General features: G+C 38.8%; 1 protein-coding gene across 1 annotated transcript in view; it reads left to right on the top strand.

Annotated features, from left to right (window-relative positions):
* Window positions 1-25550, top strand: part of CTNNA3 (catenin alpha 3) — a 1681070-nt gene that overhangs the window by 76061 nt on the left and 1579459 nt on the right. The gene's annotated exons all lie outside the window — the stretch shown is intronic.

The following is a 25550-nucleotide window of genomic DNA, read 5'->3' as shown; positions in this document are numbered from 1 at the left end:
ACGTTTACCCCTTGCTGCTTTCAGAATTTTCTCTTTATCCTTGTATTTTGCCAGTTTCACTATGATATGTCGTGCAGAAGATCGATTCAAGTTACGTCTGAAGGGAGTTCTCTGTGCCTCTTGGATTTCAATGCCTTTTTCCTTCCCCAGTTCAGGGAAGTTCTCAGCTATTATTTCTTCAAGTACCCCTTCAGCACCTTTCCCTCTCTCTTCCTCCTCTGGGATACCAATTATGCGTATATTATTTCTTTTTAGTGTATCACTTAGTTCTCTAATTTTCCCCTCATACTCCTGGATTTTTTTTATCTCTCTTTCTCTCAGCTTCCTCTTTTTCCATAACTTTATCTTCTAGTTCACCTATTCTCTCCTCTGCCTCTTCCATCCGAGCCGTGGTGGTTTCCATTTTGTTTTGCATTTCGTTTAAAGCGTTTTTCAGCTCCTCGTGACTGTTCCTTAGTCCCTTGATCTCTGTAGCAAGAGATTCTCTACTGTCCTCTATACTGTTTTCAAGCCCAGCGATTAATTTTATGACTATTATTCTAAATCACTTTCTGTTATATTATTTAAATCCTTTTTGATCAGCTCATTAGCTGTTGTTATTTCCTGGAGATTCTTCCGAGGGGAATTCTTCCGCTTGGTCATTTTGGATAGTCCCTGGTGTGGTGAGGACCTGCAGGGCACTTCCCCTGTGCTGTGGTGTATAACTGGTGTTGGTGGGCGGGGCCGCAGTCCGACCTGATGTCTGCCCCCAGCCCACCGCTGGGGCCACAGTCAGAATGGTGTGTGCCTTCTCTTTCCCTCTCCTAGGGGCGGGATTCACTGTGGGGTGGCGTGGCTGGTCTGGGCTACTTGCACACTGCCAGGCTTGTGATGCTGGGGATCTGGTGTATTAGCTGGGGTGGGTAGGCAAGGTGCACAGGGGCAGGAGGGGCAGGCTTAGCTTGCTTCTCCTTAGGTGATCCACTTCAGGAGGGGCCCTGTGGCAGCGGGAGGGAGTCAGTTCCGCTGCCGGAGGTTTGGCTCCGCAGAAGCACAGAGTTGGGTGTTTGCGCGGAGCGAGCAATTTCCCTGGCAGGAACTGGTTCCCTTTGGGATTTTGGCTGGGGGATGGGCGGGGGAGATGGCGCTGGTGAGCGCCTTTGTTCCCCACCAAACTGAGCTCTGTCGTCAGGGGGCTCAGCAGCTCTCCCTCCCTTTGTCCTCCAGCCTTCCCGCTTTCCGAGCAGAGCTGTTTACTTATGACCTCCCAGACGCTAAGTCGCGCTTGCTGTCGGAACACAGTCCGTCAGGCCCCTCCGCTTTTGCAAGCCAGACTCGGTGGCTCTGCTTGGCCAGCGAGCCGCCCCTCCGCCCCAGCTCCCTCCCGCCAGTCCGTGGAGCGCGCACCGCCTCTCCGCCCTTCCTACCCTCTTCCGTGGGCCTCTCGTCTGCGCTTGGCTCCGGCGACTCCATTCTGCTAATCCTCTGGCGGTTTTCTGGGTTATTTAGGCAGGTGTAGGTGGAATCTAAGTGATCAGCAGGACGCGCGGTGAGCCCAGCGTCCTCCTACGCCGCCATCTTCCCTCCTCAATCCCCATATAGGCTCTCTTAGTGAATTTTTTAAACTTAACTTTTAGTAACATACAGTGCAATATTGGTTTTAGGAGTAGAATTCAGCGATTCATTACTTACATACAATACCCAGTGCTCATCACAAGTGCACTCCTTAATACCCATCACCCATCTAGCCCATCTCCCATCCATCTCCCTCCATCAATCCTCCATTTGTTCTCTACTGTTAAGTGGTTTGTTTCTCTCTCTCCTCTGCCCCCTTCCCATATGTTTATCTGTTTTGTTACTCAAAATCCACATGAGTTAAATCATGTGGTATTAGTCTTTCTCTGACTGACTTATTTTACTTGGCATAATACATTCTAGCTCCATCCACATCATTGCAAATGGCAAGATTTTATTGTTTTTGATGTCTGAATAATATTTTATTGTGTATATATATATATATATATATATATATATATAACCTCTTATTTATCCTTTTAGCATTTGGGCTCACTCCATATTTTGGCTATTGTTGATCATGCTGCTATAAACATTGGGGTGTATGTACCCCGTTTGAATCTGTATTTCTGTATCCTTTGGGTAAATACCTAATAGTGCAATGGCTGGGACATAGGGTAGCTCTATTTTTAGTTTTTTGAGGAACCTTCATACTCTTCTCCAGAATGGGTGTACCAGTTTGCATTCCACCAACAGTATAAGAGTGTTCCCCTTTCTCCACATCTTCACCAACACCCATTGTTTCTTGTGTTGTTAATTTTAGCCATTCCGACAGGGGTGACCTTGTATATCATCATGGTTTTGATTTGTATTTCCCTGACGATGAGTGATGTTCAGCATCTTTTTTTAAAAAATGTTTTTAATGTTTATTTTTGAGAGAGAGAGAGAGAGAGAGAGAGAGAGAGAGAGAGAGAGAGAGGGAACAAGCAGGGGAGGAGCAGAGAGAGAGGGAGACACAAATCCAAAGCAGGCTCCTGGCTCTGAGCTGTCAGCACAGAGCCCCATGCAGGGCTCAAGCCCATGAACAGTGACATCATGACCTGAGCCAAAGTCGGATGCTCAACTGACTGAGCCATCCAGACGCCCCAGATGTTCAGCATCTTTTCATGTGTCTGTTAGCCATATGGATGTCTTCTTTGGAAAAGTGTCTATTCATGTTTTCTTCCCATTTCTTCACTGGGTTATTTGTTTTTTGGGTGTTGAGTTTGATAAGTTCTTTATAGATTTTGGAAACTAAACCTCTGTCAGAAATGTCATTTACAAATATCTTCTCCCATTCCATGAGCTGCCTTTTAGTTGTGTTGATTGTTACCTTCACTGTGCAGAAGATTTTTTTATCTTGGTGAAGTCCCAAAAGTTCATGTTTGCTTTTGTTTCCCTTGCTTTCAGTGACGTGTCTAGTGAGAAGTTGATCCAGCAGATGTCAAAGAGGTTACTGCCTGTGTTCTCATCTAGAATTTTAAGGGTTTCCTCTCTCATATTAGGGTCTTTCATCCATTTTGAATTTATTTTTGTGTATGCTGTATGAGAGTGGTTCAGTTTCATTCTTTTGCATGTTGCTACCCAGTTTTCCCAGCACCATTTGTTGAAGAGACTGTCTTTTTTCCATTGGATATTCTTTCCTGCTTTGTTGAAGATTAATTGACCATATAGTAGTAGATCCATTTCTGTGTTTTCTGTTCTGTTCCTTTGATCTATAGAATGATTTGCAAATATTGAACCAGACCTGTAGCCTAGCAATAAATCCCACTTGATTGGGTAAATAATTCTTTTAATGTCCTGTTGAATTTGATTTCCTAGGATCTTGTTGAGAATTTTTGTATCCAGGCTCATTAGTGATATTGGCCTGTAATTCTCCTTTTAGTAGGGTCTTTGTCTGGTTTTGGATTCAAGGTAATTCTGGCTTTATAGAATGAATTTGGAAGTTTTCCTTCCATTTCCTTCCATTTTTTGGAACAGTTTGAGAAAAATAGGTATTAACTGTTCTTTAATTGTGTGTAGAATTCTCCTGGGAAGCCATCTAGCCCTGGACTTCTGTTTTTGGGAGATTTTTGATTACTGATTCAACTTCTTTTCTGCTTATGGGTCTGTTCAAGTTTTCTAACACTTCCTGTTTCAGTTGTGGTAGTTTGTGAATTTCTAGGAATTTGTCCATTTCTTCTAGATTGTCCAGTTTGTTGGCATATGAATTTTCATAGTATTCTCATAATTGTATTTCTGTGGTGTTGGTTGTGATATGTCCTCTTTCATTTATGATTTTATCTTTCTCTTTTCTTTTTGGTAAGTCTGACTCAGGATTTATCTATTTGTTAATTCTTTCAAAGAACCAGGTCTTAGTTTTCTTGAGCTTTTAGGTTTTTTGTTTGTTTCTGTATCATTTGTTTCTGCTCTAATCTTTATTATTTCCCATCTTCTGCTGGATTTAGGCTTTATTTGCTGTTTCTCTTTTAGCTCCTACAGGTGTAATGTTAGGTTGTATATCTGGGACCTTTCTTGCTTCTTGAGGTATGCCTGAATTACAATGTACTTCCCCCTTTAGATGGCCTTTGTCTTGTCCCAGAGGGTTTGGACTGTCATGTTTTCATTTTCATTTACTTCCATGTACTTTTTAATTTTGTCTTTAATACCCTGGTAAACCCATTCTTTCTTTAGCAGGATGTTCTTTAACTTCCATGTACTTGAGGGCTTTCCAAATTTTTTCTTGTGGTTGACTTCAAGTTTCATAGTGTTATGATTTGAAAATATGGATGGTATGATCTCAGTTTTTTTGTGCTTTTTGAAGGCTGATTTGTGACCAAGTATGTGATCCATTCTGGAGACTGTAAGAATGTGTATGCTGCTGCTTTAGGATGAAATATTCTGAATATATCTGTTAAGTCCATCTGGTACAGTGTGTCATTCAAAGCCATTGTTTCCTTATTGATTTTCTGCTTAGATGATCTGTCAATTGCTATAAGTGGGGTGTTAAAGTTCGCTACTATTGTTATCAATGAGTTTTTTATGTTTGTTATTAATTGATTTATATATTTGGGTACTTCAAGTTGGGGCATACATATTTGCAACTGTTAGATCTTCTTGATGGATAGACTCTTTGATTTTGATGTCATGGCCTTCAGTATCTCTTGTTACAGTCTTTGGTTTAAAATCTAATTTGTATTATATAAGTGTGGCTACTCCAGCTTTCTTTTGGTGTCCATTAGCATGATAACTCAATCTCCTCCCCTCACTTTCAATCTGCCAACATCCTTAGGTCTCAAGTCAGTCTCTTGTAGTCAGCATATAAATTGATCTTGTTTTTTTTTTTTTTAAATCCATTCTGATATCCTGTGTTGTTTGATTGGAGCTTTAGTCCATTTACATTCAGAGTGATATTTGAAAGATATTGAAGGAGTTTAGTGCAATTGTGTTACCTGTATAGTTGGTATTCTTGGTGATGTTGTTTGTTCCTTCTCGTCTTTGTTGCTTTTGATCATTTTTTTCCCTTCTACTTAAAGAGTCTCCTGTAAAATTTCTTGCAGGGGTTGTTTAGTGGTATTGAACTCCTTTGGTTTTTGTCTTGCAAAGTCTTTATCTCTCCTATTCTGAATGACCGCCTTACTAGAGAAAGTATTCTTGGCTGCATATTTTTCCCATTCAGCACATTGAATATATCCTGCCATTTCCTCTGGTCTGCCAAGTCTCTGTGGACAGATTTGCTGTGAACCTGATTTGTCTTCCCTTGTACTTTAAGGACTTTTTTTTCCCTTGCTGCTTTCATGATTCTTTCCTTGTCTGTGTATTTTGTGAATTTGACTGTGGTATGCACTGGTAATGGTCGACTTTTGTTGAATTTAATGGGAGTTCTTGGTGCATCTTGAATTTTGATGTCTGTATCCTTCCCCCGATTAGGGAAGTTTTCACCTAAAATTTGTTCAGATAAACCTTCTGCCCCTTTTTCTTTCTCTTCATCTTCTGGGACTCCTATGGTTATGAATGTTGTTATGTTTCATTCATTCACTGAGTTCTCTAAGTCTGCCTTTGTGAACCATGATTTTTGTATCCCTCTTCTTTTCAGCTTCATTGTTTTCCATAATTCTATCTGCTCCATCACTAATTCATTCCTCTGCCTTGTCCATCCTCACTCTTATGGCGTCCATTTGGTACTATATCTTGGTTGTGACATTTTTAATTTCTGCCTGTCTAGATTTTGGTACTTCTATCTCTGAAGAAAGGGATTCTCAGGTATCTTCTATGCTTTTTTTTTTTCAAGCCTAGCTAGTATCCTTATAATCATTGTTTTAAATTCTAATTCAGACAGTTTGCTTATATCTCTATTGATTAAATCCCTGTGAGTGGTACTTCCTGTCTTTCCTTGTGGTGAATTTCTCTGTCTCTTCAGAGAAAGAAAAAAAAGGGGGGCGCGTGGGTGGCTCAGTTGGTTGATCACCCGACTTTGGCTCAGGTCATGATCTCATGGTTTGTGAGTTGGAGCCCCGCGTCGGGCTCTGTGCTGATAACTTAGAGCCTGGAGCCTACTTTGGATTTTCTCTCTCTTGCTCTCTGCCCCTCCCCCACTAGTGCTCTGTCTCTCAAAAATAAATAAATGTAAAAAAAATTTAATAAAAAAATTTAAAAAAAGAAAAAATAGAAGAAGGAAGAAGAAGAAAAAAAAACCAACCCCCGTCCTCAAGTCAAAACCACCCCCCACTACAAAAACAAAAAAAAAAAAAACAAAAAAATCCCACTCTAATCTGGATCCTGGGTGTGTTTTGGTCTGCTTGTTAAAAGAATCTATATCCCAAAATAATTCAATTTCTTATTGAAACAAGAAAATAAATGAAAGTAATAAAAAATAAAGAATAAAAGTAAACAGGAAGCTAGATCTTATTTCCCTTAGAGCTGAAGCTTTGTAGCACTTTTGTTCAGTAGACTTGGTGCAAGAGAAGGGTTTGTGCTGGTCATCTGTGGGAAAGGTCAGCTGTTTGGTTTCTTAGGCTAACTTGTTTCATTGGAAATATGCCAGGGTACAGGGATATAAGTCTTGGTATAAGTGGCTCAAACCTCCACTATGTGGCTCTGTTTTGCTCCTTGAAGTCTTTCAGTGCTGAAGAGCAGGATGACAATGGCCCTCACTGCTCTCTAGCCAGGGAGCTGAAAGATGACCCTCCGCCCCTCCACTCTTCAAGGAACCTTCACAGAAGAGCAATCACCCAACCTATGTTCCCAGTATCTGTCAGAACCCTGCATTTACCCTGTCTGTATCCAAGCTTTTGTATGTCAGATGTACAAATGAGTTTTAAAACTACAAATTTTAGGGATTCCCCCAGTGTGGACCTGTTCTGTTCCTCTGGGGGAGGGTCTTGCTGTACTTTTGCTGGCCCCAGCAAAGAAAGCTGTCACTCTGTGCTGCAGTAGGTCAGAATTTATGTCAAAACTGAGCAGAAAGTTGGGACCCCTTCTTGTTGCCCTCAGCCCTGGTATCCCACTCCTATGCCTGGAAACAGCATAGCACATTGGCACCCCTGTCCTTCTTATGACCCAGGGGATCCTCAGACCATGCTATCACTTCTGGAGTTCTGCTCCACTTCACCACTTTTAGGTCAGGCACATTCCCACCTGTAGTGGATTTTTAAAAGTTCAGGTTTTGTGCTCCACTGCTTATAATGCTTTGCAGTAGCCTCCGTAAGCAGACTCCCTTCCTGCTGGTGTACCTGCCACTTTGTCTCCCCCAAATCCACTCTCTGCACCTCCTACCTTCCAGAAGGTGGGTGTTTTTTTTTACTTGTAGACTTGCAGTTTTTGTTCTCTTAGACCTCTGATTGATTTCTTGGGTGTTCAGAATGATTGATAACAATCTAGCAGTGTTCCAGGGACAAGGCAAGCTTGGGGTCTCCCTACTCCTCTGCTATCTTAACTCCCTCCTCCTCATAGTGAATTTTAAGTATATAGTATAGTGTTGCTGATCATAGCCCTATGTTGTACACTAGATCCAGAACTTTTTTTATGTTGCATAACTGAAACTTTGTACCACTTGACTATCATCTCTTCATTAACCACCACCCATAGCTCCTGGCAACCATTATTCTTTCCCTGCTTCTATGAGTTTAACTGATTTAGAGTTTACATATAAATGTGATAATACTTTCTGATCAGGCTTTCTGAGTCTGGTTTAACTTATCATAATGCTTTCAAGGGCCATTCTTGTTGTCACAAATGGCAGGATTTCCTTCTTTTTATTTATTTATTTATTTTTTATTTATTTATTTTTTTTTTTAATTTTTTTTTCAACATTTATTTATTTTTGGGACAGAGAGAGACAGAGCATGAACGGGGGAGGGGCAGAGAGAGAGGGAGACACAGAATCGGAAACAGGCTCCAGGCTCTGAGCCATCAGCCCAGAGCCTGACGCGGGGCTCGAACTCACGGACAGCGAGATCGTGACCTGGCTGAAGTCGGACGCCCAACCGACTGCGCCACCCAGGCGCCCCAGGATTTCCTTCTTTTTAATGGCTGAATAGTATTTCATTGCATGTATATACTGCATTTTCTTTATTCTTTTGTGAATGGACATTTAGGTTGTTTTATATCTTTGCTGTTGGGAATAATGCAGTGAACATGGGGGTACAAATCTCTCTTTGAGATCCATATTTCAATTTCCTTGGATATATGCCCAGAAGTGGGATTGTTAGATTCAGTGGTGCTTGTATTTATAATTTTTTTTGAGGAATCCCCATATTATTTTTCATGGTCATTATACCAATTCCCATTCCCATCAATAGTGTACAAGGGTTGGGGCACCTGTGTGGCTCAGTGGGTTAAGCATCCAGCTTTAGCTCAGGTCATGATTTCATGGTTTGTGGGTTCAAGTCCCACATTGGGATTTGTGCTGACAGCTCAGAGCCTGGAGCCTGCTTCAGAATCTGTGTCTCCCTCCCTCTCTGCCCACCCCTGATTGCACTCTGTCTCCCTCTCAAAACTAAATAAACACTAAAAAGTTAAAAAAATTTAGTGTGCAAGGGTTCCTGTTTCTGTACCTCCTTGACAACACTTATTGTCCTTAGTTTTTTTTTATTAAAATTTTTTTAATGTTTACTTTTGACAGAGCAAGTGAGCAAGCAGGGGCGGGGCAGAGAGAGAGTGAGATAGAATCTGACACAGGCTCCAGGCTCTGAGCTGTCAGCACAGAGCCCGATATGGGGCTAGAACCTGCAAACCGTGGGATCATGACGTGAGCTGAAGTCGGACACTTAACCGACTGAACCACCTAGGTGCCCCATGTCCTTTGTTTTTTTGATAGTAGCCTTACTAACAGGTGTTGGGTGATACCTCATTGTGGTTTTGATTTGCATTTTCCTGATGATTAGTGATGTTGGGTACCTTGGTCATTGTATGTCTTCTTTGGAAAACTATTAGGTTTGGGTTATTTGATTTTTTGCTTTGGAGTTATAGGAGTTTCTTTTTTTTTTCTTTCTATAATTTATTTATTTTTTTTATAATTTACTTCCAGGTTAGCACATAGTGCAACAGTGATTTCAGGAGTGGATTCCTTAAACCCCGTAACCATTTAGCCCATCTCCCTTCCCACAACCCTTCCAGTAACCAACCCTCTGTTCTCTATATTTAAGAGTCTTTTATGTTTTCTCCCCCTCTCTGTTTTTATATTATTTTTGCTTCCCTTCCCTTATGTTCATCTGTTTTGTATCTTAAAGTTGTCATATGAGTGAAGTCATATGATATTTGTCTATCTCTGACTGACTAATTTCACTTAGCATAATACCCTCTAGTTCCATCCATGTAGTTGCAAGTGGCAAGATTTCATTCTCTTTGAGTGCCGAGTAATACTCCATTGTATATATGTACCACATCTTCTTTATCCATTCATCCATCAATGGACATTTGGGCTCTTTCCATACTTTGGCTATTGTTGATAGTGCTGCTATACACATTGAGTTGCATCTGTCCCTTCGAAACAGCACACCTGTATCCCTTGGATAAATACCTAGTAGTGCAATTGCTCGGTCATAGGGTAGTTCTATTTTTAGTTTTTTGAGGAACCTCCATACTGTTTTCCAGAGTGGCTGCACCAGTTTGCATTGCCACCAGCAGTGCAAAAGAGATCCTCTTTTTCCACATCTTCGCCAACATCTGTTCTTGCCTTAGTTGTTAATGTTAGCCATTCTGACTGGTGTGAGGTGGTATTTCACTGTGGTTTTGATTTGCATTTTCCTGATGATGAGTGATGTTGAGCAGTTTTTCATGTGTAGGTTGGCCATCTGGATGTCTTCTTTGGAGAAGTGTCTATTCATGTCTTTTGCCCATTTCTTCACTGGATTATTTGTTCTTTGGGTGTTGAGTTTGATAAGTTCTTTATAGATTTTGGATACTAACCCTCTATCTGATACATCATTTGCAAATGTCTTCTCCAATTCTGTTGGTTTCCTTTTAGTTTTTCTGATTGTTTCCTTTGCTGTGCAGAAGCTTTTTTCTTGAAGAGGTCCCAATAGTTTCATAGCATTGTGGTCTGAAAATACTCACAGTATGATCACGATCTTTTTGTACTTGTTGAGGGCTGATTTGTGTCTCTGTACGTGATCTGTTCTGGAGAGTGTTCCATGTGCACTGAAGAAGAATGTGTATTCTGCTGTTTTAGGATGAAATGTTGTGAATATATCAGTTAAGTCCATCCAGTCCGGCATGTCATTCAAAGTCGTTGTTTCCTTGTTGATTTTCTGTTTAGATTATCTGCCCATTGCTATAAGTGGGGGTGTGGAAGCCCCCTACTATTATGGTATTATTATCAATGAGTTTCTTTATGTTTGTGATTACTTGATTTATATATTTGGGTGCTTTCACATTTGGAGCATAAATGTTTACAATCATGAGATCTTCTTGGTGGATAGACCCCTTAATTATGATATAGTGCCCTTCTTCATCTCTTGTTACAGTCTTTATTTTAAAGTCTAGATTGTCTGATATAAGTATGGCTACTCTGGCTTTCTTTTTGTGACCATTAGCATGATAGATGGTTCTCCATCCCCTTACTTTCAATCTGAAGGTGTCTTTAGGTCTAAAGTGGGTCTTTTGTAAACAGAGTACTGATGGATCTTGTTTTATTATTCGTTCTGTTACACTATGTCTTTGGTTAGAGCATTTAGTTCATTGATATTTAGAGTGAGTACTGAAAGGTATGAATTTAGTGCCATTATGTTGCCTGTAGAGTTGGAGTTTCTGGTAGTGTTCTCTGGTCCTTTCCAGTCTTTGTTGCTTTTGGTCTTTTTCTTTTCTTTTCTGTCATTTCTCCCCTCAGAGAGTCCCTCTTAAAATTTCTTGCAAGACTGGTTTAGTGGTCATGAACTCCTTTAATTTCTGTTTGTCTGGGAAACTTTTTATCTCTCTTTCTATTTTGAATGACAGCCTTGCTAGATAAAGAATTCTTGGATGCATATTTTTCTGATTTAGCACATTCAGTATATCCTGCCAGTCCTTTCTGGCCTGCCATGTTTCTGTGGATAGGTCTGCTGTGAACCTGATCTGCCTTCCCTTGTAGGTTAATGACTTTTTTTCCCTTACTGCTTTTATGATTCTCTCCTTGCCTGAGTATTTTGTGAATTTGATTATGATATGCCTTGTTGATGGTCAGTTTTTGTGGAATCTAACAGGAGTCCTTTGTACTTTTTGGATTTTGATGTCTGTGTCTTTCCCCAGGTTAGGAAAATTTTCCACTATGATTTGCTCTTATAACCCTTCTACCCCTTTTTCTCTGTCTTCATCTTCTGGGAACCCTATGATTCAGCTGTTGTTCCTTTTTATTGAGTCACTGTTTTCTCTAGTTCTTAAATCATGCTCTTTTGCCTTTGTCTGCCTCTTTTTTTCTGTTTCATTGTTCTCCATAAGTTTGTCCTCTGTATCGTTGATTCACTGCTTTGCCTTATCCGTCCTTGCCGCTGTGGCAACCATTCGAGATTGCAGCTCAGTTATAGCATTTTAAAAATTTCATCCTGACTAGCCTTTATCTCCACAGAAAAGGATTCTAATCTGCTTTCAACCCCAGGTAGTATTCTTATTATCGTGATTCCAAATTCTGGTTCAGACATCTTGCTGTATCTTGCTTGAAGTCCTTGGCTGTCATTTCTTCCTGTCCTTTCTTTTGGGGTGAATTCCTTTGTTTCATCATTTTGAAGGAAGAAAAGGACTTAATAAGGTAAAAAAAAGTAAAACAAAAAAAGTAAAAAACAACCTAAAAATAAGTAAAGGATGCTAGATCCTAGGTGTGTTCTGGTCTGGTTGTTACAAAGGGGCTTGATTGATTAAAAAAAAAAAAAGGAAAGATGACAAAAGAAAAAAAAGAGGAAAATGTTTCAAAATTTGAAAAAATGAATACAATGAAATAGAATAAAATGATGGAAGTAAAAAAAATAGAATTTGAAAAATTTACAAAAAAGTAAAAAATTTAGTAAGAAAAAAATTAAAACTATTTTTAATAGAAATGGAAAATAAAAATAAATTTTTCCTCTTTCTGTATTCAAGAATAAGAAAAAATTAAAAAAATGGAATTGATGGACCAGCAAACAGACTGACGTTTGGTTGAAATTACATTGGTTTTCCCTAGAATCAAACTGTGAAGCATTTTATAGTCCATAAACTAAGCAGGCAGAGAGAGTTGTGTTGTTCCTGAAGATCGGGGTTGGCCTAGATGGGCAGGGCTTAGTGTACAGGGTCTGTTCTCTACTAGATGGTGCTGCTTAGCTTACTGGGGTAGATTGTTGTGGCACCTGTAGGTGTGTATGCGCATGCCTGGGAGGGGTGAAAATAGCGTTACCCAGCTACCCAATCTCTAGTATCAGAACTGTGTGCTCTCCTCGACCAGCAATCATGCATCCTTCCTTTATCTCCTGTTTCTGTCCACTCCCTGCTTATACATTGTCTGTGACCAAGCTGTCAGGTTGCCAGGTGGCACCACTCTCCTGACTTTTATCTCAGATGTGGCTGTGTTTCCCAACCCCTCACTTCTCAGGGGCTGTGGCTTTGACCTGCTCAGACCTTCTGGGGGAGGGTCTCACTGAGCAATGACTGGGTGCTGACCTTCCTGCAGGAACATTTGGGAGACCATGCTGCTGCTGATGCCCAGAAACTTGGCTGGGTGCCAGCCCCAGAAAAAGTTCACATCATAGTGTAATAGCAGTGTTTCAGGGTTTACAGAAAATAACAACACACATCTGGTGCCAGGCTTCCCCCTCAGTGTCCTTGTTCCAGCACCAGTAAATATGGTTGTTCTCTTGGGTCTGCTGGGACCTTTATCTGTGGGGATGCCACCCCACCTCTACCAAATGTGCTCTGCAGGGGAACTTTCTCTCCCCGTGTGACCCAAGGACCCTGAGGACCTTGCTCTCTGCTCCTGGAGATTTGCCCTTCCCACCAGAGCACCGCCAGGTATCTAGCTACAGAGTTTTGGACTCTGTACTCCCCCTATTTATAGAGTCTTAATGGAATTGAAACCCTCTCCTTTGTCCTTTCTCCTTTTTTTTTGTTCAGTCCCTTGCATACTCTTTCTTTTTTCTCCAGCTGCTTTAGTGTGGGGGGATGCTTTCCATACTCTTCCCCCATCTCTTGTCCCTGCCCTCTGCAGCTTCTCTCTCCCCGAGTTCACCTCTCCGTGCTGTGTATCTGCTGAGTTCTGTGATTCAGGTTGTGCATATTGTTGTATTAATCCTCAAACCAATTTTCTAGGTGCGCAGGATGGTTTAGCGTTGATCTGGCTGTATTTCAGGGACGGGAGACACACAAAAAAACTTTCATGCTGTTCCGCCATCTTGGCCCCAGGAGTTTCTTATATATTTGGGATATTAACCCCTTATCAGATATATGGTTTGCTAATATTTTCTCCCAATTCCATAGGTTGCCTTTTCATTTTGTTAATTCTTTGCTTTGCAAAAGATTTTTTGTTTGATACAGTCCCCCTTGTCAATTTTTGCCTGTGCTTTTGGTGTCATATTCAAGAAATCATTGCCCAGTTTAATGTCTGCAAGCTTTTCCCCTAAGTTTTCCTTTATGAATTTTATTGCTTCAGATTTTACATTTAAGTCTTTAATCCATTTTGAGTTGATTTTTATGTATGTGTGAGAAAAGGGTCCAATTTAATTCTTTTGCATGTGGATATTGCATGTGTTGGATTTCCCAGTACCATTTATTTTATTTTATTTATTTATTAAAAATTTTTTATTTTTTATTTATTTTTTTTTCTTTGAGTCAATCACAAAGGAAATTTATTTATTTATTTTTTTATATGAAATTTATTGACAAATTGGTTTCCATACAACACCCAGTGCTCATCCCAAAAGGTTCCCTCCTCAATACCCATCACCCACCCTCCCCTCCCTCCCACCCCCATCAACCCTCAGTTTGTTCTCAGTTGTTTTTTTTTTTTTAATTTTTTTCAACGTTTATTTATTTTTGGGACAGAGAGAGACAGAGCATGAACGGGGGAGGGGCAGAGAGAGAGGGAGACACAGAATCGGAAACAGGCTCCAGGCTCTGAGCCATCAGCCCAGAGCCTGACGCGGGGCTCGAACTCACGGACAGCGAGATCGTGACCTGGCTGAAGTCGGACGCTTAACCGACTGCGCCACCCAGGCGCCCCTGTTCTCAGTTTTTAACAGTCTCTTATGCTTTGGCTCTCTCCCACTCTAACATCTTTTTTTTTTTTTCCTTCCCCTCCCCCATGGGTTCCTATTGAGTTTCTCAGGATCCACATAAGAGTGAAACCATATGGTATCTGTCTTTCTCTGTATGGCTTATTTCACTTAGCATCACACTCTCCAGTTCCATCCACGTTGCTACAAAAGGCCATATTTCATTTTTTCTCATTGCCACGTAGTATTCCATTGTGTATATAAACCACAATTTCTTTATCCATTCATCAGTTGATGGACATTTAGGCTCTTTCCATAATTTGGCTATTGTTGAGAGTGCTGCTATGAACATTGGGGTACAAGTGCCCCTATGCATCAGTACTCCTGTATCCCTTGGGTAAATTCCTAGCAGTGCTATTGCTGGGTCATAGGGTAGGTCTATTTTTAATTTTCTGAGGAACCTCCACACTGCTTTCCAGAGCGGCTGCACCAATTTGCATTCCCACCAACAGTGCAAGAGGGTTCCCGTTTCTCCACATCCTCTCCAGCATCTATAGTCTCCTGATTTGTTCATTTTGGCCACTCTGACTGGCGTGAGGTGATACCTGAGTGTGGTTTTGATTTGTATTTCCCTGATAAGGAGCGACGCTGAACATCTTTTCATGTGCCTGTTGGCCATCCGGATGTCTTCTTTAGAGAAGTGTCTATTCATGTTTTCTGCCCATTTCTTCACTGGGTTATTTGTTTTTCGGGTGTGGAGTTTGGTGAGCTCTTTATAGATTTTAGATACTAGCCCTTTGTCCGATATGTCATTTGCAAATATCTTTTCCCATTCCGTTGGTTGCCTTTTAGTTTTGTTGGTTGTTTCCTTTGCTGTGCAGAAGCTTTTTATCTTCATAAGGTCCCAGTAATTCACTTTTGCTTTTAATTCCCTTGCCTTTGGGGATGTGTCGAGTAAGAGATTGCTACGGCTAAGGTCAGAGAGGTCTTTTCCTGCTTTCTCCTCTAAGGTTTTGATGGTTTCCGGTCTCACATTTAGGTCCTTTATCCATTTTGAGTTTATTTTTGTAAATGGTGTGAGAAAGTGGTCTAGTTTCAACCTTCTGCATGTTGCTGTCCAGTTCTCCCAGCACCATTTGTTAAAGAGGCTGTCTTTTTTCCATTGGATGTTCTTTCCTGCTTTGTCAAAGATGAGTTGGCCATACGTTTGTGGGTCTAGTTCTGGGGTTTCTATTCTATTCCATTGGTCTGTGTGTCTGTTTTTGTGCCAATACCATGCTGTCTTGATGATGACAGCTTTGTAGTAGAGGCTAAAGTCTGGGATTGTGATGCTTCCTGCTTTGGTCTTCTTCTTCAAAATTCCTTTGGCTATTCGGGGCCTTTTGTGGTTCCATATGAATTTTAGGATTGCTTGTTCTAGTTTCGAGAAGAATGCTGGTGCAATTTTGATTGGGATTGCATTGAATGTGTAGATAGCTTTGGGTAGTATTGACATTTTGACAATATTTATTCTTCCAATCCATGAGCAGGGAATGTCTTTCCATTTCTTTAAATCTTCTTCAATCACCTTCATAAGCTTTCTATACTTTTCAGCATACAGATCCTTTACATCTTATTAAAAATTTTTTAAATCTTTGTTTATTTTTGAGAGGCGGTGGCAGAGAGAGAGGGAGACACAGAATCTGAAGCAGGCTCTACGCCCTGAGCTGTCAGCACAGAGCCTGACATGGGGCTTGAACTCATGAACCATTAGATCATGACCTGAGCTGAAGTCAGATGCTCAAATGACTGAGCCACCCAGGTGCCTCTCCCAGTACCATTTATTAAAGAGGCTACCTTTTCCCCATTATGTATTCTTGGCATCTTTATTGAAGATCAATTGACCACAAATGTATGGGCTTATTTTTGAGCCCTCTATTCTGTTTGATTGGTCTATAAGTCTGTTTTTATGCCTTACCACACTGTTTTTGATTACTATAGCTTTGTAGTATGTTTTGAATTCAGGGAGTGTGATACTTTCAGCTTTGTTCTTGTTCAAAATTGCTTTGGCTCTTTGGGGTTCAAAATTTAAAATTTTGATTTTCTGACTTATCATTTTTTTTCTTTAATTACTTTGGTAACATATAATACATTGCCTAACCCAAACTCTCATAGTTTTCTCTAAGAGTTCTACAGTTTTGGCTCTGGGATAGGTCTGGGATAGGTCTGTGATTCACTTTGAGTTAACGTTTGTGTATGGTATGAGATAGATATTCAGTTGCTGCTTCTCTCTCTCTCTCTCTCTTTCTCTTTCTGAATGTGGATATCCAATTTTCCTAGCACCATTTGTTGAAAATATTACTACCTTCCCACTGAATTTTCTTTGCACCTTACATAAATATAAGGGTTTATCTCTGGGATATCAGTTCTATTGATTACTATAGTTTTTTACTAAGTTTTGAAATTGAGAAGTGTGATTACTCCAATTTTGCTCCTTTTTCCCCGCTGAGATTGTTTTGGAAGTTCGAGGTTGTGAATTTTCTTTCAGTTGTGTGTTGCCATGGAGGAGGGTAGGGTTTATGGCAAGATTGGGTCTCAGCCTCTCCTATCTGTTTCATTGTGCAGTTTTTCTTGCTCTTCTAACATGTTGTAGTCACTCTTCTAGTTTCTGGATTTCTTTCAGAGGGAGTTATCAATATGTAGGTGTAGATTTGAGGATCCATGGGAAAACATAAGATCAGGATCCTACTCTGTTACCATCTTGAATTGGAACTCTGAGAACAACCCATAGACTCTTAAAATTCATTTTTTTATGATTTATAAAATAATAGTGAAGTCTTTAGGAATTGTTCAATATGATGATTATTATGTATATGCATTATTTTTCAGTGGGTGCTATGGAATTCTATTTTAATATGTTAATTAGGAATACTCTGAAGATGATTACATTTAAAACCACTCATAAAATGGTTCCTACCCATGACACAAAAACAGACACTCAGATCACTGGAACAGAATAGAGAACCCAGAACTGGACCCACAAACATATGGCCAATTAATCTTTGGCAAAGCAGGAAAGAATATCCAATGGAATAAAGACAGGCTCTTCAGCAAGTGGTGCTGGGAAAACTGGACGGCAACATGCAGAAGAATGAACCTGGACCACTTTCTTACACCATACACAAAACTAAACTCAAAATGGATGAAAGACCTAAATGTAAGACAGGAAGCCATCAAAATCCTCGAGGAGAAAGCAGGCAAAAACCTCTTTGATCTTGGCCGCAGCAACTTCTTACTCAACATGTCTCCAGAAGCAAGGGAAACAAAAGCAAAAATGAACTATTGGGACCTCATCAAAATAAAAAGCTTCTGCACAGCGAAGGAAACAATCAGCAAAACTAAAAGGAAACCAACAGAATGGGAGAAAATATTTGCAAGTGATGTATCAGATAGAGGGTTAGTATCTGAAATCTATAAAGACCTTATCAAACTCAACACCCCAAAAACAAATAATCCAGTGAAGAAACGGGCAAAAGACATGAATAGATACTTCTCCAAATATGACATCCAGATGGCCAACCAACACATGAAAAAGTGCTCCACATCACTCATCATCAGGGAAATACAAATCAAAACCACAATGAGATACCACCTCACACCAGTCAGAATGGCTAACATTAACAACTCAGGCAAGAACAGATATTGGCGAGGATGTGGAGAAAGAGGATCTCTTTTGCACTGCTGGTGGCAATGCAGACTGGTGCAGCCACTCTGGAAAACAGTATGGAGATTCCTCAAAAAGTTAAAAATAGAACTACCCTACGAGCCAGCAATTGCACTACTAGGTATTTATCCAAGGGATACAGGTATACTGTTACGAAGGGGCACATGCACCCCAATGTTTATAGCAGCACTATCAACAATAGCCAAAGTATGGAAAGAGCCCAAATGTCCATCAATGGATGAATAGATAAAGAAATTGTGGTTTATATACACAATGGAATGCTACCTGGCAATGAGAGGGAATGAAATATGGCCTTTGGTAGCAACGTGGATGGAACTGGAGAGTGTTATGCTAGGTGAAATAAGTCATACAGAGAAAGACAGATACCATATGTTTTCACTCTTATGTGGATCCTGAGAAACTTAACAGAAGACCATAGTGGGGGGGCAAGGAAAAAAAAAAGGTTGGAGAGGGAGGAAGCCAAAATATAAGAGACTCTTAAAAACTGAGAACAAACTGAGGGTTGATGGGGGGTGGTAGGGAGGGGAGGGTGGGTGATGGGTATTGAGGAGGGCACCTGTTGGGATGAGCACTGGGTGTTGTATGGAAACTAATTTGACAATAAATTTCATATTAAAAAAAAAAGATGTGGTACATATATACAATGGAGTATTACTTGGCAATCAAAAAGAATGAAATCGTGCCATTTGCAACTATGTGGATAGAATTAGAGGTTATTATGCTTAGCGAAATTAGTCAGAGAAAGACAAATATACTATGACTTCACTCATTTGAGGACTTTAAGACACAGAACAGATGAACATGAGGGAAGGGAAGCAAAAATATTATAAAAACAGGGAGGGGGACAAAACATAAGAGACTCTTAAATATAGAGAACAAACAGAGGGTTACTGGAGGGGTTGTGGGAGGGGGAATGGGCTAAATGGTTAAGGGGCTTAAGGAGTCTACTCCTGAAACCATTGTTGCACTCTATGCTATCTAATTCGGATATAAATTAAAAAAAAAAAAGCAAAAAAAAGGTTCCTACTCAGGGATACCTGACAGAGACCATATTTTAGTTATCATTGTATACTTCAGAGTGCTTTGCTTATGGTATAGCTGAATGCATATTTGTTGCATAAATGAATGAGCTCTTTGTAAGGGTTGGATATCATTTCTTAGAAAAAAATGACAGTATTGTCACTCCCAATTTCAAAGCATGGTAATGAGATTCTTTTAGCAGATGTGAGGAAATCAAGGATGTAAATTATTGCTAATTCAGCATAATATAATAGAAGCTAAGCTTACTCATACTTAGCAAATGAAATATTGGAAAAAATAGTGGATAATTTAGTCTGATATACTAGTTGTAAGATTTAGTTTTTCCCCTGAAAAGAATTAAATTGACATCGGAATAATATTAAAGAAAAAAATTTTAAAGCCTTTTAATGTTTATTCTTGAGAGAAAGAGACAGAGCATGAGTTGGGGTGGGACAGGGGGAGAGAGAGAGAGAGGGAGACAGAATCTGAAGCAGGCTCTAGGTCCTGAGCTGTCAGCACAGAGCCTGACATGGGGCTCAAACCCATGAACTGTGAGATCATGACTTGAGCTAAAGTTGGACGCTTAACCGACTGAGCCACCCAGGTGGCCCTAAATAAATGTGTATTAGTGCCAGATTAGTCAATAGGGTGTTTGGAGATAAATGCAATAGATAGCAATTGTGGGCAGCAATTGTGGTTCAAAGTTTGACCATTTAGTTAAGTTATAAATCCATACTATTATCTTTTTTTATTGTTCATTGTAATATATGGATAGCTATGTTTTCTTGTCATTTTGTTTTATTATTAATAGCTTTAAATACATTATACTCCTAATAGTTGGAGATAATGTAGGAATTACAATGTTAGGTTTAATACTTAGATACTTTATGTATATTGTTATCTTAAAATTATGGCCAAATTTAAATATGACATGAAATTATTTTGTCACTTTTTAGCACTGCCTGGGTGGCTCAGTCAGTTAAGCATCTGACTCTTGGTTTTGGCTCAGGTCATGATCTCATGGTTTATGAGAACAAGTCCTGTGTCAGGCTCCATGCTAACAGTGTGGAGCCTGCTTGGGATTCTCTCCCTCTCTCTCTGACCCTCCTCATTCATGTTCTTGCTCTTCTCTCTCAAAATAAATAAATAAACTTAAAAAAACCTATTTGAAACTATTTTTGTCAACTTTTAAAAGTACTTCATCATTCTTTCAAAACTTTGAAGTGTCATCAGTTAGCCCTATTTTAAAAGCTCCCTTTATATTGAAGTTTATTATCATAGTTTATTATTATAGTTTATTTTTACTTGGACTAATGTATTTTTACATATTAATGTATAATTAAAGTTTGCACAAGTAAGATTGAAATTAATTTCCGGTGTTTTACAGTGCTGCACAATATTTGCTTTAAGATATTTTTTTTTTATTATTGGAAGTGAAAAGTTCATTTATTTGTATACATAGACACACCTCTTAAATATTTTATTTTATCTTAACAGATGTAATGTAAACATTAGCTAATTTCTTGATGTTGGGCCAACTCCCATTTCTAGTACAAGGCTGTTAATTGAATCTCATACAATTCTTTTTGCCTAAATCACACCCATACTATATTGACTAAGATTTCTAGTTTTGGTGTCTTTAAAAAATTTTTTTTTAATTTTAAGTTTTTTAATTTTATTTTTGAGAGAGAGAGAGAGAGAGAGCGCGAGAAAGCATGAGTGGGGGGAGGGGCAGAGAGAGAGGGAGACACAGAATCCAAAGCAGGCTCCAGGCTTTGTGCTGTCAGCACAGAGCCTGATGCAGGGCTTGAACCCACAAACCGTGAGTTCATGACCTGAGCTGAAGTCAGACGCTTAACCAACTGAGCCACCCAGATGCCCCTGTAGTTTTGGTGTCTTAATGGAAGAGAACTTAATGACACTTGAGAAACTACCAACCTGCAGCATCCTTCTTGATATTTTATAATTTTCTCCCTTACTTTCCCCAACTTTTTTTCTTCCAGACTCAATTTGACAGTTTTTGCAACTAATTTTTATTGAGTGTCTCCTAGCATTCAAATTAATTTTCAAAGAAATAACAGGTCTTTTTTGTATTATCACTTGATAAGTTTATATATTTCTTAAAATTTCATAATTATAATTACAACTGACATCAAAAGGTTGCAGAACAAACTGACAGTCTTTTTTTTTTTTTCCCTGACAGGCTCTTGGTACATACTTCAATTAGTGGGAACAGAAGGGCTGCAGTATACTTGAAATAATCCTTTGGTATTGAGCAGGAAGGAGGGACCATTAATATGTTTCTGAGAGGGAATAAAAATAATTGATTAATCTAGAGAGATGGTTAAGAGGAGGTCTCTTAAGAATTTCTACTATATCCCACTTGTGATGTTTGGAGACGTTTCCCTCAGTTTTATGGAAGTGAACCCCACCAAATTTTATATTTTATAAACATTCATAATTTTATAGAATTAGCCCTATCAAAGCATTCTCCAGCTCATTTTGATTATTCTCAATGGTGCAGGACTCAGTGCCAGGTTGCCTATGCCCTTCTACTTTAGTTAACTCATGATGCTGTCCTCCTGTTATCTTTACCCGGCCACAGCTATTCTCTGATGATTAATGCCTTAAAGGTAGAAATTCTGCTTTCTCTGAATTGTTTTGTTAGGGGATACTGGGGCACTGCTCATTCTAGGGCTAATTATTCCCCACTACGTCTCTATCCAATATCCAATAAATCATGAAGTTTTCCATTCTGGTGGTAGGAACAAGTACTATTTCCAGTGCTGTGTGTCAAGTACTATTACCTTAAATCTTTTCAGATGGCTTTTTGTTTTTTTAACCTTAGGTGGTTTCTTCCCCATGTCTGTGTTGATCAGTAGCTGAATACTCAAGGGGGAGTTTCTGCACATCTTTAGAGTTCTCTCCCTGTGTATCGCTCTTCTTTCTCATTCTCTGTTCTGTGTACGTTAGCTGCCACAATCTCTCTGGATGCTTAGTTCTGTCTCTTTAGCTCAGAGAATTTGCCAGGCTCTGTCTTAATTTTCCCTTCCTGTCTGTGGCCTGGAAAGTCTCTCAAAGCAATAAGCAAGGGCTAGCAAAGATCTCATGTTGCTTGTTTCCCATTTCTCAAAGATTGCTGTCCTTTATTGCCTGATGTCCATTGCCTTCGCAACCATTTTTTCACATATTTTGTCCATTTTCAGGTGGGAAAAAAATCTAGTTTTGTTACTCTGCTTTGGCTGGAACCAAATTACAACTTGTGATAAGAATTTACTGAGAGTTTGGAGATAATGAAAGGGAAGTAAAACACAGCCAGTATTTTACAATGACAACCATATACAGCTGCATTTGAGTCTATAGGTCTTGCTGATGTCCCTGTAGGTGCTGCTGATATTCTTGTAGCTTTCAAGCCTGAGTCCACACAGCAGTGGCTCGTTCTTTGGCCCTTAATTCTGCCATGATAAGGTTTTCTTTTAACATAGAAAACATTTTGCTCCTTACATTTAAAGTTGTCTCAAACATTGTAAATAAGGTCTTTGCTTTTTTATTTTTTTAACGTCTGTGTAAGTTTAGGGCCTAATTGAAGTCATCCTCCTCTTGTCTCCCCCCACCCCCACCCAAATCAGTCTGCTCCAAAGTTAAATTCAAGCTTCTACCTTTTAGGTGTTTCGAAATTCAAATGGCTTTTTCTCAATTAAAAACAAATAAAAGCAAACCCCTAGTGCCCAGTCTCAGCCTCAGAACTCCATTATAGTGGAGTATGTTATTATATATTGAATCAATTAATATGCATTAGTGCATGTCACATGGTATCAAATATTAAAACACACAGAAGAGTGGCCAGAGGCATACACTAGAAATCTTAATTGAATAATAAACATAATGTTAATTATAAAAGTTAGAGGAAATTCAATCTTTAGTATTTGCTCCTTTTCATTTTGGTTGTTCTCCTTTCTCTTCTGGATGTTTTACTTATGCAGTGTTTTTTTGTTTGTTTGTTTGTTTGATTCTGATTTTAAAGCTTATAGTCAATACAATCATTTTACAATGACTTTTAGAAAGTGGAGTTGTACTTTTGAATGAGGCAAAGGAACTTGCTATTTAAAAGAACCATGCAAGTATCCTATAAAGTGAAGAATATTTTGTAATGTGTCTATTTAGCCAAAAATCTTTCTTTTTTTTTTTTTACTTCTGGAGTTTATATGATCACATAAATTTTTTACACATCAGATTTTTGTATATTCAGAAGTTTTTCCATATTACACTTATATATGTACACAATCTCTTTATATGTAGATATCTTTGTAGAGTATATACTTCAGTACATTATTCAAGCAGGAATTTCATAACCGATTTTCTTGAAGATTAAAAAGAGCATATTTTATAGGAAAGGAACAAAATGAATCTAACAGAAAACTTTCTGAACCTAGTTCTTGTGGTATTTTTGGGAGCTTCAGTAAATTGCTCTGATGTATGGAATGGGATTTCTTGAAGGAAAGGTATAGTTTTTTATTTGTATGTATATCAAAAGTGAAATTTCCTATTTATTAAATTTCAAATTAAAAGCATTAAAAGAAAGATTGGAAATGATATTTCAAAAGAATAGACTTCTCATGTGTAGACTCTATAACACATGGATGCTAATATTGTAGATAGAAAGGAATTTGTTGTGCTTTTTTTTCTATTTGGAAAATAGCCATTTTTTTTTTTTCCTGACAGAAGACAATTAGGCAGCGAACTGGCTAGATTATATAAACCAGCTATCTTTGATAATAAATAGTTGGAACATGTTGCTCCTACCTTGAACATTTCTCAGTGTGTCCTCTGACACCTCAGGCAGAGGTACGTCCTTCTCTGTGCCTTTTACTACTTTGTACAGGTCTCTGCTTGAGCCCTGCTTAGATTGTATGACAGTGTTTGTTGGCTCTCATTTGTGAAATTATTAGGCTCAAAACTGAATTGTATTAATCTCTGTATCTTGGATGCCTAGGATGGAGCTGTGTTATATAAGGAACAACATATGTTTGTTAAAAGAAAAGTTGAATAATGTTCATTCACATATTCATTCAACAACACACATTCAATGTGTTGGATATATTCATCAGAGTAGGCACTGTTCTAACTTGGGAATACTGTGGTGACCAGGACCAGTGCAGCTCTTATTCTCACTAGTCTTTTTCTTTTTCAAGTTTTTATTAAATTCCAGTTAGTTAACATGTAATATAATATTAGTTTCAGGTGTAGAATTTAGTGATTTATCACTTACATACAACACCTGGTGTTCATCACAAGTGCCCTCATTAATACCTATCACCTATTTAACCTATCCCTCCCCCAACTACCTCCCCTCCCCTGTAACCCTTAAATAGTTCTGTATACTTAAGAATCTGTTTCCTGGTTTGTGTCTCTTTTCCCCCTCCATATTCATCTGTTTTGTTTGTTAAATTTCATATATGAGTGAAATCATACTGTATTTGTCTTTGACTGACTTATTTTGCTTAGCATAATACTCTCTAGCTCTATCCACTTGTTGCAAATGGCCAGATTTCATTCTTTTTTATGGCTGAGTAATATTTCATTATATCTATCTATATCTATATCTATATCTATATCTATATCTATATCTATATCTATATCTATATCTATATCTATCTCTATCTCTATCTCTATCTCTATCTCTATCTCTATCTCTATCTATATCATCTATATTATCTATATCTATATCTATCTATATCATCTATATCTATATCATCTATGTCTATATATCTATTACATCACATCTTTATCCATTAATCAGTTGATGGACATGTGGGCTTTTTCCATAATTTGGTTATTGTTGATAATACTGCTACAAACATTGGGGTGCATGTGTCCTTTTGAATTAATATTTTTGTATCCTTTAGGTAAAACCTACTAGTGCAATTGCTGGATCATAGGGTATTTCTGTTTTTAACTTATTGAGGAACATCCACACTGTTTTCTAGAGTGGATGCATCAGTTTGTTTTCCCACCAACAGTGTAAGAGCGTTCCCGCTTTTTCACATCCTCGCCAACACCTGTTGTTACTTATGTTGTTAATTTTAGCCATTCTGACTGGTGTGACTCTCACTAGTCTTTTGATTTAGAATTAAGGACAGGCTTTGATTTAAGTCATTACGGTAAATGATGATGGATAGTTATGATAGGAAGCATAGAATCTTACTGTGAGACCTGCCTTACTGTGGGACTCCCTTGGTAAGGGGGCATTGGAGGCTTCACAGAGGAAGTGATGCTTAAGTTGGGAGCAGAAGTATGAGGTGAAGCTGAAAAGGGTTGAGAGCGTTGCAGGAGAGGGAGGGTGGTAAGTCCAGTAATAGGAAGTTTACTTGTTGCATCTTTGTTCACGTACTTCAGGAGTGCCTTTTTTCCCCAATAGTGCTACTTGGTTTTCTCTTCATATTACCTTAATGGAGACAGAGACTGTAATTGATCTTTAATGTTTAAATGATATTTTCCTGAGTATGACTCTTCAACCAGTTGTTCAACATCCCAACATTTTTAGTCAACAACACATAATTCTATTTTGATGTGTATTTAGTTTTAGTAAAGTCAAAGACCATATTGTATAAAGACTATCATAACTTTCCAATTCAGAATCATGA

Source organism: Lynx rufus, unplaced genomic scaffold (assembly GCF_022079265.1).
Source record: "Lynx rufus isolate CCGP_SWC_20201006 ecotype Redwood Valley unplaced genomic scaffold, mLynRuf1.p SCAF_11, whole genome shotgun sequence".
Classification (NCBI taxonomy): Eukaryota; Metazoa; Chordata; class Mammalia; order Carnivora; family Felidae; genus Lynx; species Lynx rufus.
Note: the sequence above shows the minus strand (reverse complement) of the source record. Positions and strands in the feature narration are given on the sequence as shown.